Genomic DNA, 22,725 nt, shown 5'->3' with positions numbered 1-22,725 from the left:
AAACACCTGGGCCTGATGCCTTCACCCAAGGAGTAAATTATTCCCGTGGTTTCTTTTCAGGTGTACAGCCCACAAGGATGAGAGAGATCTGGGATCAGAAAGGTCTCCCAGCATTACTGACCAGTGTGAACAGGGCCACTGAGCAGGGCAGTAGAGGCAGGGGTAGCAGCTGGCCGAGGCTGTGGTTGGCGGGATAAAGACAGATGGTGCCCTGTGGGCTACCCAGACCCGGGAGGTCTGAGGCTTGGGGCCTGGAAGATGGGGACAAAACTGTCCCAAAACAATGAATATAGAGCCAGAGACATAAAACGTGACAGCGGCAAGTCCAGGGAGAGGGACAGACGGAGTTATACCAAATACATTCATCCCAACGAGACGACGTCTCCCAGTGCTGGTCATCCCTGAACTCCTGTCTTCTCCCCTGGGTTGTAACTTCCTCATGAGCAGGGCTTAGAGTTTGTTCATCTTGGGATGCTCAGGGCCTTGCAGGGCCTACAAGGGGCCTGGCACATAGTAGGCTCCCAGGAATGTTTTTTGTTTGTTTGTTTTGCGGTATGTGGGCCTCTCACCGCTGTGGCCTCTCCCGTTGCGGAGCACAGGCTCCGGACGCGCAGGCTCAGCGGCCATGGCTCTCGGGCCCAGCCGCTCCGCGGCATGTGGGATCCTCCCGGACCGGGGCACGAACCCGTGTCCCAGGCATCAGCAGGTGGACTCTCAACCACTGCGCCACCAGGGAAGCACCCAGGAATGGTTTTTAACCTGAACTGAGTTGATAAAAGAGGATTTCACATCCTGTTTTGACAGCATATCCAGCGGCTACCAAGGTTTCTATCACCTTGAATATTATGAAGTTCTCTCCTTAAATCTAACTCTGCTTTCCTGACACAGCTTAAGTCCATTTCCTCTCAAATGGCTTAAAATGCATGGGATGATTCTTCAGCCATTCGGGAAGAAGGAATGCTGTGTATAAAGCCTGGATTCAATAAAACCAGATTTTTAAAAAATAGCTCTTAGCATCTTCTGCTACAGACACTGGTCTGGGCAGGGCTTTTTATTTTATTGAATCCAGCTGAATAGCTTGACTGCATTAATAATGGGGCTTCATTTCCAACCACTGGCTCACAATCTTTTCCCCTAAAAGCCTTATGGTACTTAAGCAACTGCTAATATATGAATAATTGCTGGTGGCATCATTTCCTGCTATGATTTGACCACCAGGATGAGGTTTTTCTTCTTGTACCTAATCTGATGTTTTCAAGAATGCCGTATGTGGGTCTGCAAGATCATATTTAAAATATAGTAAACAGATCTAACTGCAGCTATGATTTGGATTGTATTAAGTTTCTTTATGTTGAGAAATTAAGGATTAGGGAAGATGCTGTTGGGTGTATAGTAACATTGGTCTGAAAGGGATTCTACCTCAAGGTTGCCCAGAGGTTTGAACCTGGAATTTCTGCTGAGCATGGCCAGTGCTATTCTGCGGGGCCCCCGGGATGGACTGGCAGATTTTATACCCTTCACTTTAAAGATGCTGTTTATTTAGCTCCCACATAGCCACACTTCTTTTTGAAGTTTCCGTGCAAGGTGACATTTAGTCATCAGCTCTGTTTACGTTGGACTTGAGTGATGACAGTTTTTAGTATACCTGACTGGGACAGGATGGCCCTGTGGAAGCTGGATACCTAAAACGCACCTGTTAATAGGAGTACAGCATAGCACCTAAGGGCACAGCCTGGAGCCACAGGAGCTGAGCTTGAATCCAGCACTTTCTAACCATGTGGCTTTGGACAAGTTGCCTATTCTGCCTCAGTCTCCTCCTGTGAGAAGTGGGGTTAATAACAGTACCTACTGCATACAGTGTGAGGTTCAGACGAATTGATGTTGTCAAATGCTTAAACCCACGCTTGAACGCAGTGCTCGGTAAATGCCTGTTACTGCGCATGTTTGTCATTTTGTTGAAAATTCAACAAAATATTTATTCCTCTCCACATAGCCTCCAACTAGGATGAATAGTAAAGCTTCTCTTTCAGCTGGCATGCAGTCACACTGAACAGAGAACTAAAAGTTTGGTAAGACCTTGCATACAACACCTTTTTGGCAAAAACAAAATAGTTCTTCTAACTGGGAAGTTCACGTTGCCCATTGCTGTGGGGCTCGGTGCTGTGGGGATAAATGGGAATAAGATACGTGATTCCCCTCCCCAAAGAGTTTGCAGTCCAATCCAACTGGAGAAGCATGACTGTCGTATATCAAGTAGCAAAATAAAACTGGAGAGCAGACAAAATGAAATATGGGAGGAGTTCAGGAGACGTAGATGCTAAGACAGCTGGAATGGTCCAGCCAGGCTCCGTGGAAGGTTTTCAGGTGGGATGAGCTGAGCTTGAGGACTGGGTGAAGACTCGGGTGATGGAGGTAACAAGGTGCCATGGGGCGGGAGAGATGGAGGGTGATGATGAAGGGTGTTGGGAGGTCGGAGGGAGTGGGTGAGGCTCTGGGGTGGGACCGATTCAGCTCATTGGAGAAGCAGTGAAGACACTCCCAGGCTGTAGCTGCGGATACGTTGCACAGTTAACATAGACAGCGCCGGAAAATAAAGTGAGAGAGGCCAGACTGTGGTGGTCTTCACAAAGCAGGCAAATGAGTTTTTAGATTTGGTTTAATAGAAAAAAGGAAGTGAGAAGGAGGTAGGAACCACTATCTGGTGCGCTTGGCAGCTGTGTCACCCGACGTCCTTCCTGCAGCAGCAGCGTCCCCAAGCTGGGCCCTGCGCGTTCTCCAGCGGCAGAGGAGTGAAGACAAGCTGGGGAAATGAAAACATTTTAATATATGTGAGCTATCCAGTCCAACCACAACACATCCCAGGAATGTTTTTCTGTTTTAGGAAATGAAGTGGTGGGCTGCTTGGAGGCGGTGAGGGTGCGAGTTCTACTTCTTTACATCCAACCTCCACTGGAACAGAAAGAGACACAGTAGTTTTTGTTTAGATGAATCCCCATTGTATTAGATTTTTATGAGTTTTTCTCAGAGCTCCTTGATCATCGGCTCATACGAAAGAAACGTATTAGCTCCGTTTGCCTGTCTCTTTCCTCCTCTGGTCTTTTATTTTCTCTTGTTGGACGCTGTGCTTTGGTTCCTCCTCATGGGCCCATTACAGGCTTGAGTAAGGGGCAGGCGGTCCCCGGCAGCTCGTGTGCATCATCGCTCAGCCCCTGTGAAGTGGAGGGAAATAAACAGCACGTGGGAGGGGGGAAATCTGTGTTCTAAGAACTGCTTTGGTTTACACATCTATAGATACACTCAACCAGCACTGCGGGTCACATGGACCGGCTGGTGAAGCTGAACATGAGTCACTTTTAAATTACTCATAGAGAAAGAAATATGTTTCTAAAAGCCAAGCACCGTTGGCTTACACACGAAGCCGGGGGAGTGAGCAGGCAGCCTCATAAAGCACTCAGGCCTCCTGTGACAGCTGGCGTGCACAGTGCATCTGGTGGGAAGAGTGGGTCCCGGGCCTGAGGGCTCTTTGCCGCGTGTTGTATTTGGAGGTGAGACAATTCATCAGTGGGAACCCCCGCATTGGAGCAGTGGGTGCTTGGGATCAATTTCCCATTTAGACACTCTTTCTCTCACCATCTCACTTTGTAATTGGCTCGAGAACTCTCGATTAAGGCCTTCAGTAGCCCAGTCTAGTGGTGGAGACCAAGCCATCCGAGCCTGAAATATGGAGAAGTAGGTCAGTTCAGTGAAAGGTCAGGTAGGGAAGGGCCAAGGAGAGGAGGTCCAAGAGCATCATGGAGCACTTGAACTTCAGCTGAGCCTTGAAGGGCTTAGTTCCTCGTGAAGGAGAAGGAATTCCAACCCCAGCACGATGGAAAAACCATCTGAGCAAAAAGAAAGCGTAAATGACAAAGGCTACACCTCCATTTTACCCGTTGGGAGTCTAAACTTTTTTGACACACGAAAATAGAGAAGACAAGAGAACCATCACCAAGGGAGGCCAAGGCACGGCTTACTAAATTGGTCCAAAGGAGGGATTTCACCCAATGCAAATTGAACAAAGAACAATATGTGTGACTCAAAATATCCGTTATGCTCTTAATGTGAGAGGGTGTGTGGCAGGGAGGTGACCTTTGAAAGGTTTTAAAGTTGTAAACTTCTGTGACCACATTGTTTTGATTGCTGGAAGATTTAAGAAAGGATTACCTCGCGGCACCATCTTGGAAAAGTGATGAACAGAAAAAAAAAAAAAAAGAAAGAAAGAAACTGCTTCCTACATAATGTTTCGGGACTTTTTTCATTCTGTTTTAGCTTTGAAGATGTGCAGTTCAGACGTCTGAAGTAGCTCTACCTTTCCTGAGAAAACAGAAGTCTAGAGGTGCAGGCGCCTGCCCCATCCGGTCTTCCGCTCCTGGCGCCTCTGCCAGGAGTTTGGTTCCCTGGACCCAAAGGACGCGCATTTGGCCTCGTTTCTCCCCTCCAGCCCCGCCCCCGCCTTGCCAGGAGGGCGACATCATAGCAAAGTGGAGCCACTGTCCCTCCTCACCCTGAATGTGTGCCTCTGGGCCAGACATTCCCTGCAGGTCTCCTTGGAAATTTGGGAAACAGGAAATGTGAAGACAATTTCTAATTGGCCTGGTCATGTGGACTCCTCTTTCGATGTCGCAATAGACTTCTGGAAGGGAGTGCTCTGAGCTGGGTTGAACCCTCCTCATCAGAGAGCCTGTGCTCCTTTGAGAATATGGTCGATTTGACTATCCCGCCTCAACTTCCCTCTTTCTAAACATGTAAACCCTGATGCCTGAAGAACACAACCAGAAAAGAAACCCACTGGGTCTTAGTTGCACGGTCAAGTTGCCAGCTGGGCTGCTGAGAGGGGCCCACGTGCTTGTCCCTGAAAAGCCCCTTGGCATTTACTACAAGCTCCCATCCCTGCAGACGTGTCTGTGCAGGCTCAAGCGCATCTTCGGAACCTTCACAACCTGTGTTTGCAGTAGATGATGGATGGTGAGGCTTGCTTCCCACACATTTGGCTCTGATAGTCTCCACGCTAAAACATTCAGATGCAAATAATTTTAAAACAAAGTGGCTTCGAGGGATCCTTCTGGAAGGACAGAAAAGGCTCCATATCTTGAGAGGGGAGTGGGTTCCAGGGGTATTTGCTTTTGTCAAAATTCATCACACTGTACACACACACAGAGTGTTCATTTTGCTGTCTGTAAGTTAAACCCCCGTGAACATTTTTAAAATAATAAAGTGGCTTGAGCTTGGGAAAAAACTAAGAGTGACTCCATTCAAGGGATTTAGAAACGTTAAGAGTCAGCCGGTAGAAACGAAGAAATATTCGTGGGCAGTCCCCCCACCCTCCCTACCGCCGTCCGGGAAATCTTTGCAAGGTGAGCAGATTCAGCCCAGCTTGTAGAAACTACAGCTGGTTCTGTGCCTGCGTCTGTGTTTTCATATGTGGTGTTTTATCTTGATGTCCATTTTTGTTTGGCTTATTTCCCTGTTTAATTGGATTTTTTTTCTATTTCCTGAATATGAGTCCCCCATACTCCCAGATATCCCAGGCCCTATAAAAAGTGAATGCCCAATAAATGCCCACCCATCCCCTGAGATGCCATGCTTCCCCTTGCTCTGGAACATTCTACTGAAATTAGCCAGTGCATGTTGGCCTTAAATGCATATGTAAAAATGGAAAGTGAAAGGAGAAACATCCCTACTTGCACTAGTTTTCAGAAAATTCCCAGCTATGTCTGTTTCTAAAAAAAAAATCCATTTCAGAACTTTTACTTTGGAAAAACTACTTTTGCCCCATAAGAAAAATAAAACATGTGCTCAGTACATAGTGCTATTTATTTTAAAGTAAGAAAACAGGGTTCATGATTCTGTCTGAATGAGGGTGAATGGGGGCAGACCTTTCCTTTCTCTCCCTCTTTCCTCCTGTTCATGGCCGCTCAGAAGAACAGGTGTGGAAATTCCCGCAAGTGTAAACTGTGACCGTTTACACGTTTGTATACGGAGTTTCATGTGTTTTTTTTTTTTTTTCTGACAAGTCAGTCTTTCTGTCATCATCTCATCTTGAAACTAGAGAGGAAGGGAATGGACGAGCAAATTGCTAATATCAGAGGCTTCTGGAAATTCCCCTTTTATGGTACATGAGTCTTTCTTAAGAATAGTTCTCTTTCAGTTGTGTTTTTGCAATTTTGGTGAAAATCACTTGCTCGGCCCTACCTCTGGTTTGCTTAAGAAGCCTGATCCCAGCTCTCTTTGGAGCAGAGGCTGGAGAAGGCGGTCGAGAGAATAACGTGATTTTCACTGCTTGGGAGAAAAGGAGCCCGACTGAGATACTGGTTTTTTTTAAGTAGATAACGTGAGTATAAATCGATAGTCACATAATTTTAAATAATTAATTTCTCCAGTCTCTTTTATAAATTGATGAACGTGCACTAATGACTCACCAATGCCTGAATGGTATAAAATACTCCTGGCATTTTGTGTGTTAATGGATACCCTTCAGTTCCAGTTACACCCTGGCTGAATGGAAGCTGACTGACCTGTTCTCAAGTCAGTACAATACAAGGTGATTCTCAAGCAAAAAAGCTTTTTTCCCACACTGCTTCAGAGGATGCCTTCTTGAAGACGGATGTAGTAGGTCTTGGATCCTGGGGCTGGGACAGGGTTATGTCCGATGTGCCCGCAGGTGGAAGGGCCCCCAGAGGAAGGCAGATCTCACCGCAGCTTTGGGGACCAGCTGGCAGGCTGCCTGGGGGCTCGGAGGGCCCGGCACAGACTGAGGCCTGGAATGTGGGAGAGCCTGTGACAGCCAGTCCCAAGGCCGGGCTAGAGGGACTATGCTAATTAGCGAGATGCCTGCTAGGGCCGGGTCACTGGGCGGCCAGGTAAACAGTATTGGGTTATCTCTGCGTTGGCAGAGGGGGGCAGTGGCTCGGTGCCTTCGCTGTTGAGTTGCTCTTGGCAGTTACTTATTAATCGCACCTCAAGGCACCGCTAGGCTAGACAAGAAAAATACGCCTCCAGGAACCGTCTGCCTTTCTCACTCCCCCAGCATCCTTCCCATCCACTCCTGCAGCGTGGGAACCAGGGGGCACCTCCTACCTGGGCACTTGTCTGGGGACAACTAGCTTCCCAGGCCTCCGGGGGCCACAGCCTGTTCCCACCCCAATCACAGGAACCCTAGACTCTAGGCCAGGTGAGTTTAGACCCAGTCGGAGCTTTTCTTATGAAATGTCTTGACTTCTGAGTTTCTTTTTCCTGCTACGTTGAGCCCCGAATATGTTTGTTTTCTTTCTAATTTTGGCTTTTGAAAAAAAGAAAAAAGAATGTTTGGTAGAGTGTAAAAGTTTTCTCATATCCAGATTGGAAACTCCCCGGTCACCCTGAAACCGGGCAGGTGCCTCTTTGTCTCTCTGTCAATAAACAGTGCGTTTGGCCTGGACAACCTCCGATGGCCACGGTGGGCCCCGGTGCGTCTCGGTATTCGAGGAGGGCCGAGCTGCCCTGAGTCAGAAGCCGGACCTGCCTCTTGCTCTTCTTCTTTATTTTTTTTAAAGATGTTGGGGGTAGGAGTTTATTAATTTATTTTATTTTTGCTGTGTTGGGTCTTCGTTTCTGTGCGAGGGCTTTCTCTGGTTGTGGCAAGCGGGGGCCACTCTTCATCGCAGTGCGCGGGCCTCTCACTATCGCGGCCTCTCTTGTTGCGGAGCACGGGCTCTAGGTGCGCGGGCTCAGTAGTTGTGGCTCACGGGCCCAGTTGCTCCGCAGCATGTGGGATCTTCCCAGACCAGGGCTCGAACCCGTGTCCCCTGCATTAGCAGGCAGATTCTCAACCACTGCGCCACCAGGGAAGCTCTTGCTCTTCTTTTTTTTTCGATCTTCTGATAGAGACCACATAGCATTCTCTTCACGGTATTTTGATGACATATGACGTATAAGCCCAGGTGTGACCTTTACACCATGTATGGCCTTACAATTATAATAAGTGAGAGAAGATAAAGCCAGCTGGAGTTCAAGGTTAAAGCCAAAAGCAGCTAATACTAATTTTCACTGAAAACAGGGTCACAAAGCCAGGCATAGGTGCCCCTCTGGGGGACTCTGTTCACTTGTTACTTGCATTATTTTACAGACCAACCCCAGGTGCAGGGTTTCCATGAGACAATCCATCTCTCGAGATACAGATGTACTGGTGACACACACTCTGAGGACCTCCCTTCCCCGGGGCCACTCTCCACGTCATGAGGTGTCTGGTCCTGGCTTCCATGCTGGCTGACATTTCGCTTCTCTGGGACTCAGTTTCCTTACTTACAAAATAAAGGGGCTTGACCCCTTTTCCTTCATCATCTTGCATTCTGTTTTTTCCAGATAGAGGATGCCAACTCCCAATTGAGTACTTAGTTCCTCAGGAAAAAAAACTGTCTGACCCACAATTAACGTAATTGTTTATTTGTGTGAAGGCTTTCTTATTTAGCCCCCAGACTCGCTGTCTACATGTGCTGGAGGATGGCCCCGGGCTTGGGCTCACATGAGTCGCTGCTGTGTCTTTTTCTCACAGAGCAGCCAGCTCAGAGGAGAGAAAATGGAGGAGAAGATGGAGGGCAGAGTCTCCACTGGTTTATTCCTCCAGCCCAGAGGGAGCTGCCTCTGGGCAAACGCTTTGACCCGCATCTCTGGTCACCCAAGAAATCGGGAGACCAGCACGCTGGGTGCAGAGCCCCTTAGGGTTATGGAGTCCACTGATTTGCAGGTCCTGAGCAGAACAGGAGAGGGGCCCCCCAAATCAGGACCTGGAAAGGGATTCCCTGGCCTTGTTTCTGTTTCTGACAGGTAGGTGGACGTGTAGCATCCTTGCAGCACTCAGGTCAGGGCGAGATGCAGGGGGAAGCACAGCTCTGGGCATCTGGGTACCACCTCCCAGTGCTCTAAGGCAGGGCTTCGTGAGCCAGGGCACAGTGGCAAGGTCTGGAGATGTTTCTGTTGTCCCAACTAGGCAGGGGTTTCCACTGGAATCTAGTGGGTGGAGGCCAGGGGCTCTGCTGAGCATCCCACGATGCCCTCTCCCAACAAAGACATATGTGGGATGGTCTAAGTCCCGAAGCCCAGTCATATTCGATAAATTGAAAACACTGGGCTGAGGTGAATGGGAAAAGTCATTTGCAATTTTCCCCACAAGGGACAATCCCTCTGTGCTGCCGGCGGGGCCTGGTGTTAGCTCTTGCTTCCTTCACCTCTTTGTGTGCCCCCCGCCTCCGTCTTCAGCCCCCTCAGCCTTTTTTCTGTTTTTTCTCCTGAACCAACTTCATGAATATTAACTGGGGCATTCAGGGCCAAAAGGGCTTCTGGTCTTACTTGGGGAATACCCTCAGGCAAGACGAGCAGTGAGACCAGGAGGCCCAAGAATGCTAAATGCACCTTCCTCGGTCACACCAGTGGTCCACACCAGGGTCCTGGGAGACCCAGGTGACGAACCTCCGACCTGCAAAGAGAAAATGGGGCGGGGGGAGGGAGGGCAGAAGATGAGAGGCTGTGACAGGCACTCCGGGGACGGAAAGGAGGAGGGGGCCGCAGCGGACCCTGACAGGCCCTGCTCTCTTCCCCACCCCCACGGCCTGCCCCCGTTTCTTCCCGCCCCTCTCACCGGCTTGCCCTTCCCTCTCCACACCAACAGGGGGCAGCAGACAGCAGCAGACAGAGCCCACCAGCCACAACCCCAGTCTCCGAGCCAGCCCCTCCCCTGGCCTCCAGGGCGCCCTGAGGCTTCCATCCCAGCAGCTTGGGTCTCTGAGACCCTCCTCTTCCACAGGCGCCTCTCTTCACCCTCAGCACCCCCCGCCCCCAGACGTCCCTCCCCACTCCGTGCATCGCGCAGCCCAGGCCAACCTGGCTCGGGGCTGTTGTGGGCTTCGTGACACATCTGATAGTATCGACTCGCAGGATGGTTTCTCAGCCTTTCCAGCGAGGATATTGTGCCTCTTCAAGGTGCGCATCCGCCCCTTGAGGCAGGAGCTATGCTCTAACCCCCGCTGTTTCCCCACAGACCTCAGGGTCTGCGCTCAGTTGTGTTGACGCGCGGAGCGGGCGCTGACGGCTGCCTCCTGCCCATGGCGTCCCCTCCGAGGGACCCTTGGCGAATGTTATCTCACGGCATTCTCACCCCAGCCCTTGCAGCCGATGCTGCCATCCCCTCATTTTTTATAGATGAATAAACGGAGGCTCAAAGGGATTAGCCATCTCAGCCAAGGTCTTAAAGCTATGACGTAGCAGACTCGGAAATCCGTCTCAAGACTCTAGACTCTACCACACACTACGCTGCTGTTTCGACTCCAAACGGCCCTGAGGCTCTTACAATGTGTCATGAGTCCGTCTTCCTTGAGCACGGCACCATCCTTTGGGATTGTGTTGTTGAAATCATCTTGATTTCAATTTATTTACGTATTCATCCCACAAATGCTTACTCCGCTTTTACCCGCGGTGCCAGGCACCGTTAGAACCTGGAGGACAAAGATGGAGATGACGCAGGCCCTGCCGTCGAGGAGAGGACGCGTAGTGGAGAGCTCAAGAGCGGGCAGAGATGGGCAGGATGAGAAGTGGGTGTGCTGGGGAGGTGCTGGGGCTTGGTCAAGAAAGGCTTCACAGAAGAGGGGGTGTTTCGGCAGAGTCTTGAGAGACACCAGGATGTGGTGTGAGCCGGGGTCAGCCGGAGGTACGAGGTTTCAGGCTGATGCTGCCAGTAGCACAGGGAGTTGAAGGCAGGAGGTGGGCATGGGGAGGGGTGGGTCTGGAGGCATAGGTCAGAGCCCGTTCACCCTGTGGCCAATGGGAAAGCGCTCGGGAGAGGGAAGGTCGCAAGTGCTCTGTTGTTTAAGAGGAAGCCCCCGGAAGCAGTGCCAAGGGCAGGCTGGAGGGGACACGGGGAGGCGGGGAGATCAGGAGCGATGCAGAGGGGCTGAGGGATCTGGCGGCAGTGGGGCTAGAAAGAGGAGCCATCCACACGGCGGAGGTGGCAGTGGTGGCATGTGGGTGGGGAGGGAAGAGGGAGAAGCCGAGGCTCACGTCCCAGTGGGCAGCTGGGTGGTAGGCTATCAGGGGAGCTGACCGGGCTTCTAGAGACAGACTTGGGGAAAGCTGAATGAGCTCCCTTTGGGGTGTGTTGAGTTTGAAGTACCTGAGTTACATGTGGATATATTTGATTCTAAATTAGGGTTGAAGGCTCCTTAAGAGATTTGGGAAGCAACCACCTAAAAGCCCCTTAGCAAGGTTGTAGCTGAAGTCAGGAAGGGTGTGAGGTCTCTACTCCTTGGGGAGGTATGCAGCCATTTCCATAAATGTGTGTGGAATAGCATTGCATTATCTTTGTCCATAAACTAAACTCTGTCCCTAAACTCCCACAGCCCAGAGTTGGAAGGTTCAGGTATGTGATGAATAAGTGATTTTCATCCTTACTGTGCACCATTAAGCGTTCATGAATATCTCCAGCATCTGCATTCAGGCTTCCCCTTTCCAGGGCTGTACCTGATTATTAAATATTATTGTCTCATGGAAGGTTCTTCTCCCCTTGACTGTGTCAGCTGTCCCTCTCCCTCTGGACCTGCCATTGGCTTTTTGAAGTAACCGCCTCTCATAGAATATTCCAGATGGGGACCTCATGGCTTAGTACAAGGTCAGAGGTTCTTTCTCTTGGGTTGGCAGTCCCTTCCTGATGAGGACAGGCTGGCCCTTCTGCACCGAGGTCGTGAAGGAATAGCTTCTGCTGGCTCCAGAACTCTTCCAGGCTTGCATCTGATAGCTCAAAAGTATGGAGTCTGGTTTGAGTTGTTTTTTCAAGAACTTTCCTTGACGAATGATGTAAGTAAGTAAGATCCTCAAATCAAAAACTACAAATCCTGCAAAAAGAACTTTACCAGCTTCAAGCGTTTCACACTGCTATTTTCATATTTGCATTTCCTTTCACCTCCCAGAAAGGAAGGGGAAATTGAGATCTCTGACAGTTAAATGGAAAGATGAGAGGAGTGGAAGGGAATCAATGACAGCGCAGTCCCTGCGCTGCACGCCTCACGGATGTCATTTATGCTAATGACAACTCTAGAACTATTTTCTGTATTTTATGAACTAAGACATGGAGGCTCAGAGACGTTGAAGACGTCACCTGCCGACTTAGATTTAAGCATTCCAGGGAAAAAAAGGAGAACAATGAACTCATCCAACTCACTGGCATAGCCGGGAATGTGCCGAGTTGAGGTTCCAGCCCAGTTCTGTCTTATTCTAATGTTTGTGCCCCATCCCCTCCATCAAGCTGCCTTCTGGAGGGGCGGAAGTGGAGTGGCAGAATCAGAGGCCAAGTGAAATCGTTTTTCAGGTGACAGAGAGTGGCAGGCAGTGTGGCTCTTCATGCGAGCAAATTGGATGCCATTTCTGAGCTGAGGCTCTATGGGTACGCTAGCCTCCTGTATCCACTGCTGAAGGAGCCATGGTCAGATACGTAGGTAGAAAATACCAAAATTGAAGACATGATGAGGCATTACCACCTGACTATCCACCATCCTGATACAATGGGTATCCTACAGTTTCACCAAACCCACATAATTATATCTTCCAATAAGAAAGCAGGTGCTGACAGTAGGCACGTGAGTGGTTATTATCTTTTTGCCTACCAGGAATGCTTTCTGCACTTTATTATTTAACAGTAAGAACGTTTAGGAGTGGCGCTTTGTAGATAAGTTGCTCGGTTAGGTTGACAAAAGCTGATACACAAATGCTAGGAGATTAAACGAGATTCGGTCATCATAATCCCTTCTGCCTTCATGTGACTTGACAGTAAAATCTCAGGCTTTTGGACTAACTTTGGGGAAGGTTTTGACAAATTAATGACAAAATCTGTAATTTTAGAATTTCTTGAAAGAGGTATGTTTTTAAATTTTCAAATACCTAGACTTGGGCACACAAAGTGTTGCCAAGTGGCAGCTCTGTTTAGCAAATAGTGACCACATCAAAACAGCAGGCTCAGCCTGGTGTGCTGTTTCTGCACCCATGGCCGTTACATCGCTTTGGTGTCAAATGCATGTTTTTAAAATCTTGAACACTGTTTTCTCTTAGTTAGATAAACAAAGTCCTTGATGGCTATTTATAACTATTCGTTCGTGAGTCTCCCCTAAGCTCTACAAAGCAGTTAGAACATGAAGGGGATGTTTTGCAGGTTGGCTGTGGAGTCAAGACCATCTGTTTTGATCAGTCTATCTCCCACCCAAGCCCCTACTTGAAGTTCTGAATTCGTATTTCTCAGATTGTTGTCCGAAGCTGTGCGGCCAGCTGCTGTAGATTTCATCCGTGGGGAACAGCTACTGAGCCTCCTCCTTTCTGTGTAGGAGCCTGGCCTTGAGAATTCACCAATGGGCCTATTTTACTCTGTTTTCTAGCTCGTTCATCCAAGGGCTCAAGGCACCACTGAAAGCCTTCATATCACAGAGAGCCAGTGTTTGAGGGGCATTTGGTTTCAACTTGCTTGTGTGTGAACATTGATATTTATAATCATGCTAATCTCTAAGGCACTCAAATCACATTAAGAGCTTTAGCTAAGGCTGCCAAGGAAATGAGCACGTATCCACATGGCTGGGAAGGATGAGAAATTGGGTTGGGCCTACAGAAATGGAATAGGCTCCGACGTTCATTTCAGTGATCTTTTCCATGAGATTTTGTTTGGAGAGCCATGCAGCCAGGCGTTCCTCATGCACACGTGTCCCCTCCCCCTCCAGCTTGTGCTCTCTTGGTCACTCTCACCCTGGCCCCTCACTCACTACCGGCCACCTTGCCTGCATGAACTGTGCACCCTGTTCCATCTTTCTGGGAACCCTGCTCAAGGCCCATGTGTCTGTGCCATCCCCTCTGCCACCTAGGGCCTTGCTTCTTGTGTCACTCCCTCTTGGCTTCCCACAGAAACTGGACTCCAACTAGAGCGAGAGGACTGGCGATTGTCTCTTGAGGCCACCCCAGAATTGAGGTCGTGCTAGTCACAGAGCTGATGCCTAGTAAATAATGCAGGACAGACGGTTAGTCTGGCAGGGGGTGGCTTGGTGTGGTGGGAGGGGATGAGCCATGGGGGGAAGTAGCTTAGGGTCACTACAGACACTGTGGGGAAGGGAATTTTGGTGGAAAGTCTGAACAGGTTAATTTGACCCGTCTCTTAGGCTAATTTATAGAAAAAGCACAAGAAGGGGGAAAATTCCCTTTGAGCAATGAGAGAGGTGAAAGCGAAGCAGGGAATGCCCCTTATTGCTTTACAGAAGAGGAAACCCAGATGACTTCTCAAGTAGTTTATTGAAGCTACCATGAGAGCTCGGTGTAGTCAGGATGAAAGAGGCCCGTTTGCCTTCTCGGTGGACATATGGCGTAGGACTCTTTGAAGTGTTGCCTGTCAGATTGGAAGAATATGACAGGAGTCGCCCAGTGGAGGTTGGAGAATTCATCTCCATTCTCGCAGTCTGGATAACTCCTTCCTAAGCAGTAAATGTTATGCCAGATTCCAACATTCCTAGAACGTTTACTGCCAGAAGTTCTCCAAAACGTTGTTCACTAAGCTTCAGCGTTTTTAGGACTCCCCATCTAAATCTACCTCTTTATCCCTACATGGAGACTGTTGGTGTATTAGCCTGAAACAGCTCACTAGAAGGCTGAGCAGAGTCTGGTTCTAGAATTTGTGCCAGGCTGTGGGAGTTCAGGAAGGGCTCAGGAATGATAGTTTCACAGCACAGGGAGACTATGCCTTGAGAGAAGATAGATGGGAGCAAAGACAAATGCTAAGAGAAAGTGGGAGGATGGCAAATTAAGAGGGATAAAGGACGAAAAAAAAGAGCAGATATACATAGCAATAAAAGAAGAAAAATCATCACAATGTGCAATGGACAGAAAGGTGACTTTTCTGTTTTTCTTTGGGCCCTCCTAGACCCACCACTATGGCTAGAAGGTGCGAGCAGAGGGCTTTCTGTGGAATCCACTCTTGAAAAGGAGAGAAAGAACCCTTGGGAATCTTTCTTCCAGCTCTCCATGTCTTCCATTTTCAGGCTGACTCAAGCAAAGTGGGGAAAAATCACATCTGGACAAAGGAAACTTATTTCCTCAAATCTAAAAGACTTATGTCAAGAGAACCCTTACTGTAGAGAGCCACAGCGTTAAACACTGAATTTGATTCCAACCAATAATTAGATAAAGGGTTAGAAATCAATATTATGTGTGCCGTCTCCTTCCTTCCTCACTGCTAACCCTCGGCCAGGCCGCTATAATAACAGTGTTATTTTTCATGCCTGAAAGGAAAATCAGAGACTCCATCAAGAAAAGTCTTTTAAAGGAAGGCTGTGTTATTGCAGTATTATTTGGACTCTCCCTCTGAATATATGAATGATTCCAATTTCTCTTAATATGGGTTGAGGGTGCTGAATTAAATCGCGCTGGGTTAGAGAAGCAACTTAGAAACGAGTCAAAGGCCCCTCATGTCAGCCAACATTTATGTTATAAATGAGCTTGATCTTTTTTCCTCATACTTTTTACCTTTTCGTAGAGACAGAGCTGTTATAAATAAGCAAGTCACGGCTGTAGTCAACTTGTGACATCTGGGCTCTTTGCAAGCGCGTTTAGCTGGGAGTCGTAACTTCGTTCAGGGGGGCCGTGTGAGAGAGTGGAAGGGCGAGATGCTTTATGTCAGGATTCTGGGTCCGAGTCCTGGTTCTGCCATCAGTTAACTATGTGTCCTTGGAACACTTACCTATTCTTGGTCATCTGTAAAGTGAGGGTGACAAGAGTCATGACTTATCTATGGCTTGTTGGGAGGATCAAACCAGTTGATAGATATGGAAGAACTTTATCAACTGCAGTGTGCCCCGTGAATATTCGTTTCCTTTTTTTCTTAAATAAATTTATTTTATTTTATTTATTTTTGGCTGCGTTGGGTCTTCGTTGCTGTGCACGGGCTTTTTCCAGTTGCGGCGATCAGGGGGCTACTCTTTGTTGTGGTGCACGGGCTTCCCATTGCAGTGGCTTCTCCTTGCAGAGCACGGGCTCTAGGCGCGCGGGCTCTAGAGTGCAGGCTCAGTAGTTGCGGCACATGGGCTCAGTTGCTCCACGTCGTGTGGGATCCCCCCAGACCGGGGCTCGAACCCGTGTCCCCTGCATTGGCAGGTGGATTCTTAACCACTGCGCCACCAGGAAAGCCCTCGTTTCCATTTGTAATAGGTACCGTTATATTAATGGGAAAGAGACAGTTATAGTTTCATCCTCAATATACATTTGCTCCTTATTTAATAACACTTTTTGTGTCCTACTGTGTTTCAGCCAGCAAACCAGAGACCAGGAGGATCCCTTTGCCACTTCCTAGAATCACACTGCAATGGTGTGAGGTTTACTCCTTAGCCAGTGCCAAATGAAAATTTTTGGCCTTTAAAAATAAAGAGAAAAGGCCAAGAGCCAGAAAGATTAAGGATTAAGTTAATTTTTAAAATAACAAATCTTTCTGCATATTCTCTTCTCCTTTATATGGTGCTGATAATTTTTAAAATTAGATTTTCCTTTGGGCATTTCATACTAAAAATGATGAAGTTCCCTGTCCCTTGTAATTGCATTTCTTTTGATTTTCTCTTATTATGACTTGCATATCACTGACAATTTTCCCCTGGAGTGTTAAAAGTATACATCATCCAGCTAAAAGGAAAAAATACTGTCTTAATAAAAATGGAAAAGACAGAGAAAGTGGAGATTCCTCTCTTTTGGTTCCAAATAAGACAAAGTCTTCATTCCTTATTCTTCACACATGCCAAGGTTGATGTCATGGAACCAAACCAGTTTTGAGTTATCTGAAATGAAAAAAAAAAAAGCAGTTCAACAATCTTCTGGATTGAGAAACAAATTTTCTACAGCCTGATAACTCAAAAATGACTTGAAGGCATTTTCTCTGTAACTTCTTGGGTCGGGGGTGGAGGGTCGGAAGACATTCTGGGAAAGACTTAAGGGGGAGAATTTCAGTTCAAGGGATGCTCTGGGAGATCCAAGAAGTGCTGGAGGGGCCACAAAGGAATAACATGGTAACCTTGAGTACCACAGGGATCTATAATCCACAGAAGAGGGATGAAAAAAGCCCGTATGATTCCTTTGGTTGATGTATTAACATATCCTTGAAAGTTACCACTAATGAATGTTATTTATGAGTGATAAGCAGGATACATCCAGGGAAGGTGTCTGTTTGTTAGTTTTTCACAAAATCATCTTCGCGTTATTGAAATACGGCTTTCATTCCATTTGAACTGTAGTCCTAAATCGCTGTTGTGTGGAGCCCTAAGCAGGGGTGCATAGTGGGACCTTTAGGAACCCTGCCGGGAGTCTCATTCCTGGTGCCTTGAAGGTCTGGGTGCTTGTTTCTGTTGATGCCTAGGAGAGCAGGCACATTCCTAGCTTCCCTGTTAGGGCTGTGGCTTCCAGTTTCTTCCACTGTAACCAGCTGTAGGATTCAGGCCTCCGTTGCACCCAGAATAGATGGAATGGCAACTCTGGGACTTTTCATGAGAGCCAAGAAGGCCCTAGTGGACTGTTTCTCCCAGTCTGCCAATTATGTAACCCCTTTCCTCCCTGCTTTTGAGGCACAAACACAAAACGGAGTCCCTGAACCTACAAGTTATGAACTTTAGGACCCAAAAGGGCCTTCAGAGGACAGGTGGGGGCTTTCTCTTCCTGTCACAAAGGAGGCCCTTGAAACCTGGAGAGGTGACTCCCTTGGTGGCAAGGAGGAGGGCCTGAGCCTGGGGTAGCTGACACTCAGACCCCATAGCTTGCCCACTGTGTGGGTTGTCATGACAACAAGGATGGTGTGATGGGCTTCTGAGCCAAGGAACAGCTCTGCTCAGACTCTTGTCTTTGAAGTGCTCCCTTGTCCAACATTAAAACTTGGAATTTCTTACTTTCTTACCAAAGGCCTTGCGGACTTGATGGCAGTGAAATTATATATTTTTAACTGACATGATTGATGTAAAACATTATACTCATAAAACATTATACTTGTTGCAGGTGTACAGCAGTGATTATGTATATATTGCAAAATGAATATGTATATATTGCAAAATGATCACCACGATGTCTGTTAACAATTCATCCATCACCACACATAGTTATAACTTTTTTCTAGTGATGAGAACTTTTAAGATCTACTCTTTTAGCAACTTTCAAATATACTATACAGTATTATTAACTATAGTCACCATGCTGTACGTTACATCCCAGGACTTAGTTTATATCTGGAAGTTTGTATAAAAGGTCTTTTAGACATGATGGCAGTGACATTATAATTTTTAACATTTAAAATGACCCTAAGGGCTTCCCTGGTGGCACAGTGGTTAAGAATCCGCCTGCCAATGCAGGGGACACAGGTTTGAGCCCTGTTCCAGGAAGATCCCACATGCCACGGAGCAACTAAGCCCGTGCACCACAACTACTCAGCCTGCGCTCTAGAGCCCACAAGCCACAACTACTGAGCCCGAGTGCCACAACTACTGAAGCCCACACACCTAGAGCCTGTGCTCCGCAACAAGAGAAGCCACCCAATGAGAAGCCCCCGCTCGTGCCGCAACTAGAGAAAAGCCCGCGTGCAGCAACAAAGACCCAACGCAGCCAAAAATAAATACAAATAAATAAGTTTTAAAAAAAAATAAATAAAATAAAATGGCCCTTAATAAAATGACCTTTTCCATGGAAGGTCCCCATGCAGCCCTTCCCGTGGCTGCAGAGACCTCACCAAACAGCCCACGTGCAGCCCTCTACACATCCGAGAGCGTGGGGACTCACCGTCTCCCAGGAAACTCGGAGCAGTCGTGTCCCAGAGAAGGGCAGACAAAGGGAGACCAGGAACCAAAACACTGGAACTAAGAAATGAACCTCAGCCGATAAAACGCAAGACGAGGAGAGAACAGCAAAGCCACACAAAAGACCAAGGCAAAGGAGAAAAACAGAAAGGGGACTTTGGGGGAAAGGGCTCTGGGATGGAAGGGTGGTGTCCTGCCTGGGTTGGTGGAGTCAGGCAGCCAGGTGGTGAGGCTCCGAGGACGGGCTCAGGCCCAGCATCTCTAGCGCCCGTCCCTTGCGCCCCACTGGTGGGAAGTCAGGTCCTGTGTGCTCGGGGGCTGAGCTCAGAGCCACCGCATATACAAGCAACTCTTCCTCCACTTGCCCATCTTTACCTTGGTGTGTTAGAGGCCTTGCCCTGAACATATGCTCTCTCAGCTGCAACTCCTGAAACGTTTTTTTAAAAAAAAGCGATTCTGACTAAGTTTGGCCTGACTGTGGCGATCACAAACTCACCTCGCAAACTTCCAGCTTTCCAGAAACAAACTGAACATGAAAGGATTAAATACCCAGCGAGCAGGTGGGTTTTGTAAAAAGCTCTGTGGGGAGGTTCCTAGGGATTTAAAGGCCTCTGGCTTTGTTAAGTTCTGAACGATGTCCAAGTTGGAGTCAGCAGAGAAAACTGTTAGTGGTCGTGAGATGGAGTGGGTGATGCCTGGATCACACAAGAGCTCTGGGGCGGGGTCTGGACCACATGGCTGGCTCTCCTTGCCTCTCTCTCCGCCCGAGACCGGGGTCAGGGGGGCGCTGCTGGGGACACTTTGATTCGGCAGGAACCCTTGAGCAGAACCCTTGGAAGGGTCGAAATCCACTCCCCACCATGGAGGCTCTGGAGTCTCCTATCTTAACATCCTAAATAGGCTTCTAGCTGGACTTGTTTTTGTGACGCAAGGAAACGTTCTCCTTCACCTTCCAGATGTCCCGGTGAAGCAGCCCCATACGTAGGAGGGCTTTTCCCGAACACTGTGGAAGGAGTTTCTCCTTTGGGGTTCACATCTCTGTCTACACGTCATTTTTAAATACTCTTGAGGTGACGTGTGCAGGAGCGGCCCCCAAGGCCAAACCACACAGTGAGGGATTCCAGAAAGCCGCACACGTTCCTGGGGGATCCAGACTGCAGAGCAGCTGGGCTGGTGGGGGGCTTGGGACCTGCGTGTGCTCCCTGATCACGGGGGCTTCTTCCCTCCGCTCGGCCGCACCTGCACACACAAGCCTATCCGCCGCGGTGTGGCCCCGACCCTGACCTGAATCCCTTGCCCTGAAACACCAGCACCTCTTTTCTCCCCTTATGCAAGTCCTTCAGGCTGGGCTTCTAACTTTGTCCCCTCCAGCCCATCTTAAAGGCTGTTGACGGGTTTATCGAGCCTTCCCTGCCACCCTTCAGGACCTTCTGTTTAACCTGTCTGACTTACTGCTTGTCTCCTCAAAGCCTGGACCTCCTACTTCTTTTCTGTCTCCAACAGGAGAAGCAAAGTGAGTTGAAAAAGCTCATAACCAGGAGTTGCACAGCTCACACTGCAGCTGTGTGACCTTGGGCAAGTCGTCTAACCTCTCTGACCCCAGTCTCTTCTGTGTAATATCGTTTATGAGAGCCACCTCATGGGGGTTGGCACACGGTTAGTTCTCTCTCCTCTTCCAGGAAGTAGACACTAAAGAAGTACTTGGATAAGTGGTTTGACTGTGGATGGATTGCTTGCTTCCGATGCGTCTGAAGGAGAGATCAAAGTGAGAGGAACCAGGGCTGTACTCGTGAAAAAGCCCCATGTGGTGCCACCAAGAGCCGCCCCAAGTGTGTGACCGTGCGCCGAATTCATTGTGAAAAGCATGTTGCGCGTGGATCCAAGGTTCATGCACTTGGCCAAGGGGTTCCCTCGTTGGAAATAACAATTTGTTAGGACTAAAGTCCCACCTGAAGCCTTCGCCAGCCCAGACTTGAACTTCTCCTTATGACCTTAGGGGTGAGCAGTGTTTCCAGTGGGACACTGCCATCTCGGAGTCATCCCAGTGGGAGAGTGTTTGCTGAGTCCTTGATTTGAGGCGCTGTACCGGGTTGGAGGAATGCATTGTCACACAGGCGCCGCGGTGCCCCGCGTTTTCCCTGGGCGCTGAGTGCTGGGCATGGAGCAGCTGCCGGCTGCGTGCCTGCATCGTGGAGATCAGCTGCAGCTGCCCCGCGCTGAGGCACCAGCGACAGGAGAAGCTGTGAGGCCTGGCACGTGAACGGGGCACTGGCCGCTGACCTGCCGGGGCCACCTGGGGGTCCTGGGCTGGCCCCTCGCCAAGGAGGAGTCCAGGGCGTGGTTCGGAGCCCATCCTAGGTCCAGCCAGCAGATGCCCAAGCGCCTCTGTGGGGGGGTCCCACAGGCTCCGCGCGGCCAGCTGCACGTGTGTCTGAGCACGTGACGGGAGTGCCGGTGGCCTTGGAAGTGGAACTCCAGGGGCGTGGCCTCCCCCTCTCAGGGCCCACTGCCAACGACACTGACAGGCCTGTTCAGGGCGCACACATCATGTTGCTACCTTGCTGGTGTCCACAGCAGGTTTGCTTCACTGTGAGGGGCGTCCCTGTGTGGAGTCAGTAGTCCCCCGGAGGCTGCGCTGAGGGAAGATCCGGGGTTGCTTGCAGGATCTCTGTCTCTGACTCTGTCTCTCCCTGTAAGTCTGTGTCTGTCTCTGTCTCTCTGTATGTCTCTGTCTCTATCTCCCTCTCTCTGTAACTCTGTCTCTGTCTTGTGGTCTCTGTGACTGTCTCTGTGTGTGTCTCCGTCTCTGTCTCTGTCTTTCTCTGTGTATATGTCAGTCTCCTTCTCTCTCTGTCTCTGTCTCCCTCTATCTTTCCCTGTTTCTGTCTCTTTCTCTGTTTGTCTCTCCTCCCTGTCTCTCCCTATAAGTGTCCCTCTCTGTGTGTTTGTATATAAGGCCCTGAGTCGTTCTGGCAACAGACAGCACACACTGTCAGATGTCCTTCACCGTGAGCATCTATTTAGACGAGTGGCTGCACCAGCATATCTGGATCCCTGTAATGAGCCGGAATCCAGAACCACAGCACTGACCTTGACCGGGTTTGTACGTCTCAGCAATAACAGCTGCTGCCGTGAACGGAGACTTTGCGTCTTCCTTGTGATGGGGAGGTCTGCTGTCTTCCCTGGACGCAGGAAGGCTGTCTGATGTGGAAGGAAGAGGGCTGTCAGAGAGCCAGGCAGTGCACCTTGAAATGCATCTGTTTTTATTCCCATTGAGTCTTTCCAGGTGAACGGAACTCAGTCATAGACTACAAAGTGAAAGCAGATTTTTCGTGCACACCCCTATGGAGCCGACTGAGCAAGTTCTCCGCCATGCCCACCCCTCTCCCCAGGTGTGGAGGGCAGGCTCGCTGTTCTCTTACTGAGAGGTGGACGGATCCGTGGTGTGCGGGAGAGGCTTCTCTCAACGGGCCGCTTGGGGACCCCCTTGTCATTCTCACCATCACACAATGACTCACGGGGCTGCAGAACTGGGGAGCTGGGAACAAGGGTACGGCTTATTATATCCCGAGGTGCTTTGCAGCAGGACGCTAGCTAGCATCCTGGGAGGTTCAAGCAGAGCTGGTGACTCACTTGCTGCAGACTGAGACCAGGGGCGGGCAGCGGGCCGGGGGCAGATGAGGTCCTGGACAGACATCTAAGCCTGTCATCAAGGCAACGGCCAGTGTGGTGTGGAGCTTCCAAAAAAGATGCCCGTGCTGACTTTCTAACCAGTCCTGAAAGCAAGCGTCAGAGCAGGCACGGCTGGAGGCTGGCGGAGCCCCGCTCAGGATGGCACCCTCCCAACTCACTCTGCGTTGCTCTTTTCACTGCGACACAC

General features: G+C 49.3%; 1 protein-coding gene across 2 annotated transcripts in view; it reads left to right on the top strand.

Annotated features, from left to right (window-relative positions):
• BCL2 (BCL2 apoptosis regulator) overlaps positions 1 to 22,725 on the top strand; it is a 181,558-nt gene that overhangs the window by 145,098 nt on the left and 13,735 nt on the right. The gene's annotated exons all lie outside the window — the stretch shown is intronic.

The sequence above is a fragment of the Mesoplodon mirus genome (assembly GCF_964341445.2).
Source record: "Mesoplodon mirus genome assembly, chromosome: 13".
Taxonomy (NCBI): domain Eukaryota; kingdom Metazoa; phylum Chordata; class Mammalia; order Artiodactyla; family Ziphiidae; genus Mesoplodon; species Mesoplodon mirus.
This window is presented reverse-complemented; position numbering and strand designations above follow the sequence as displayed.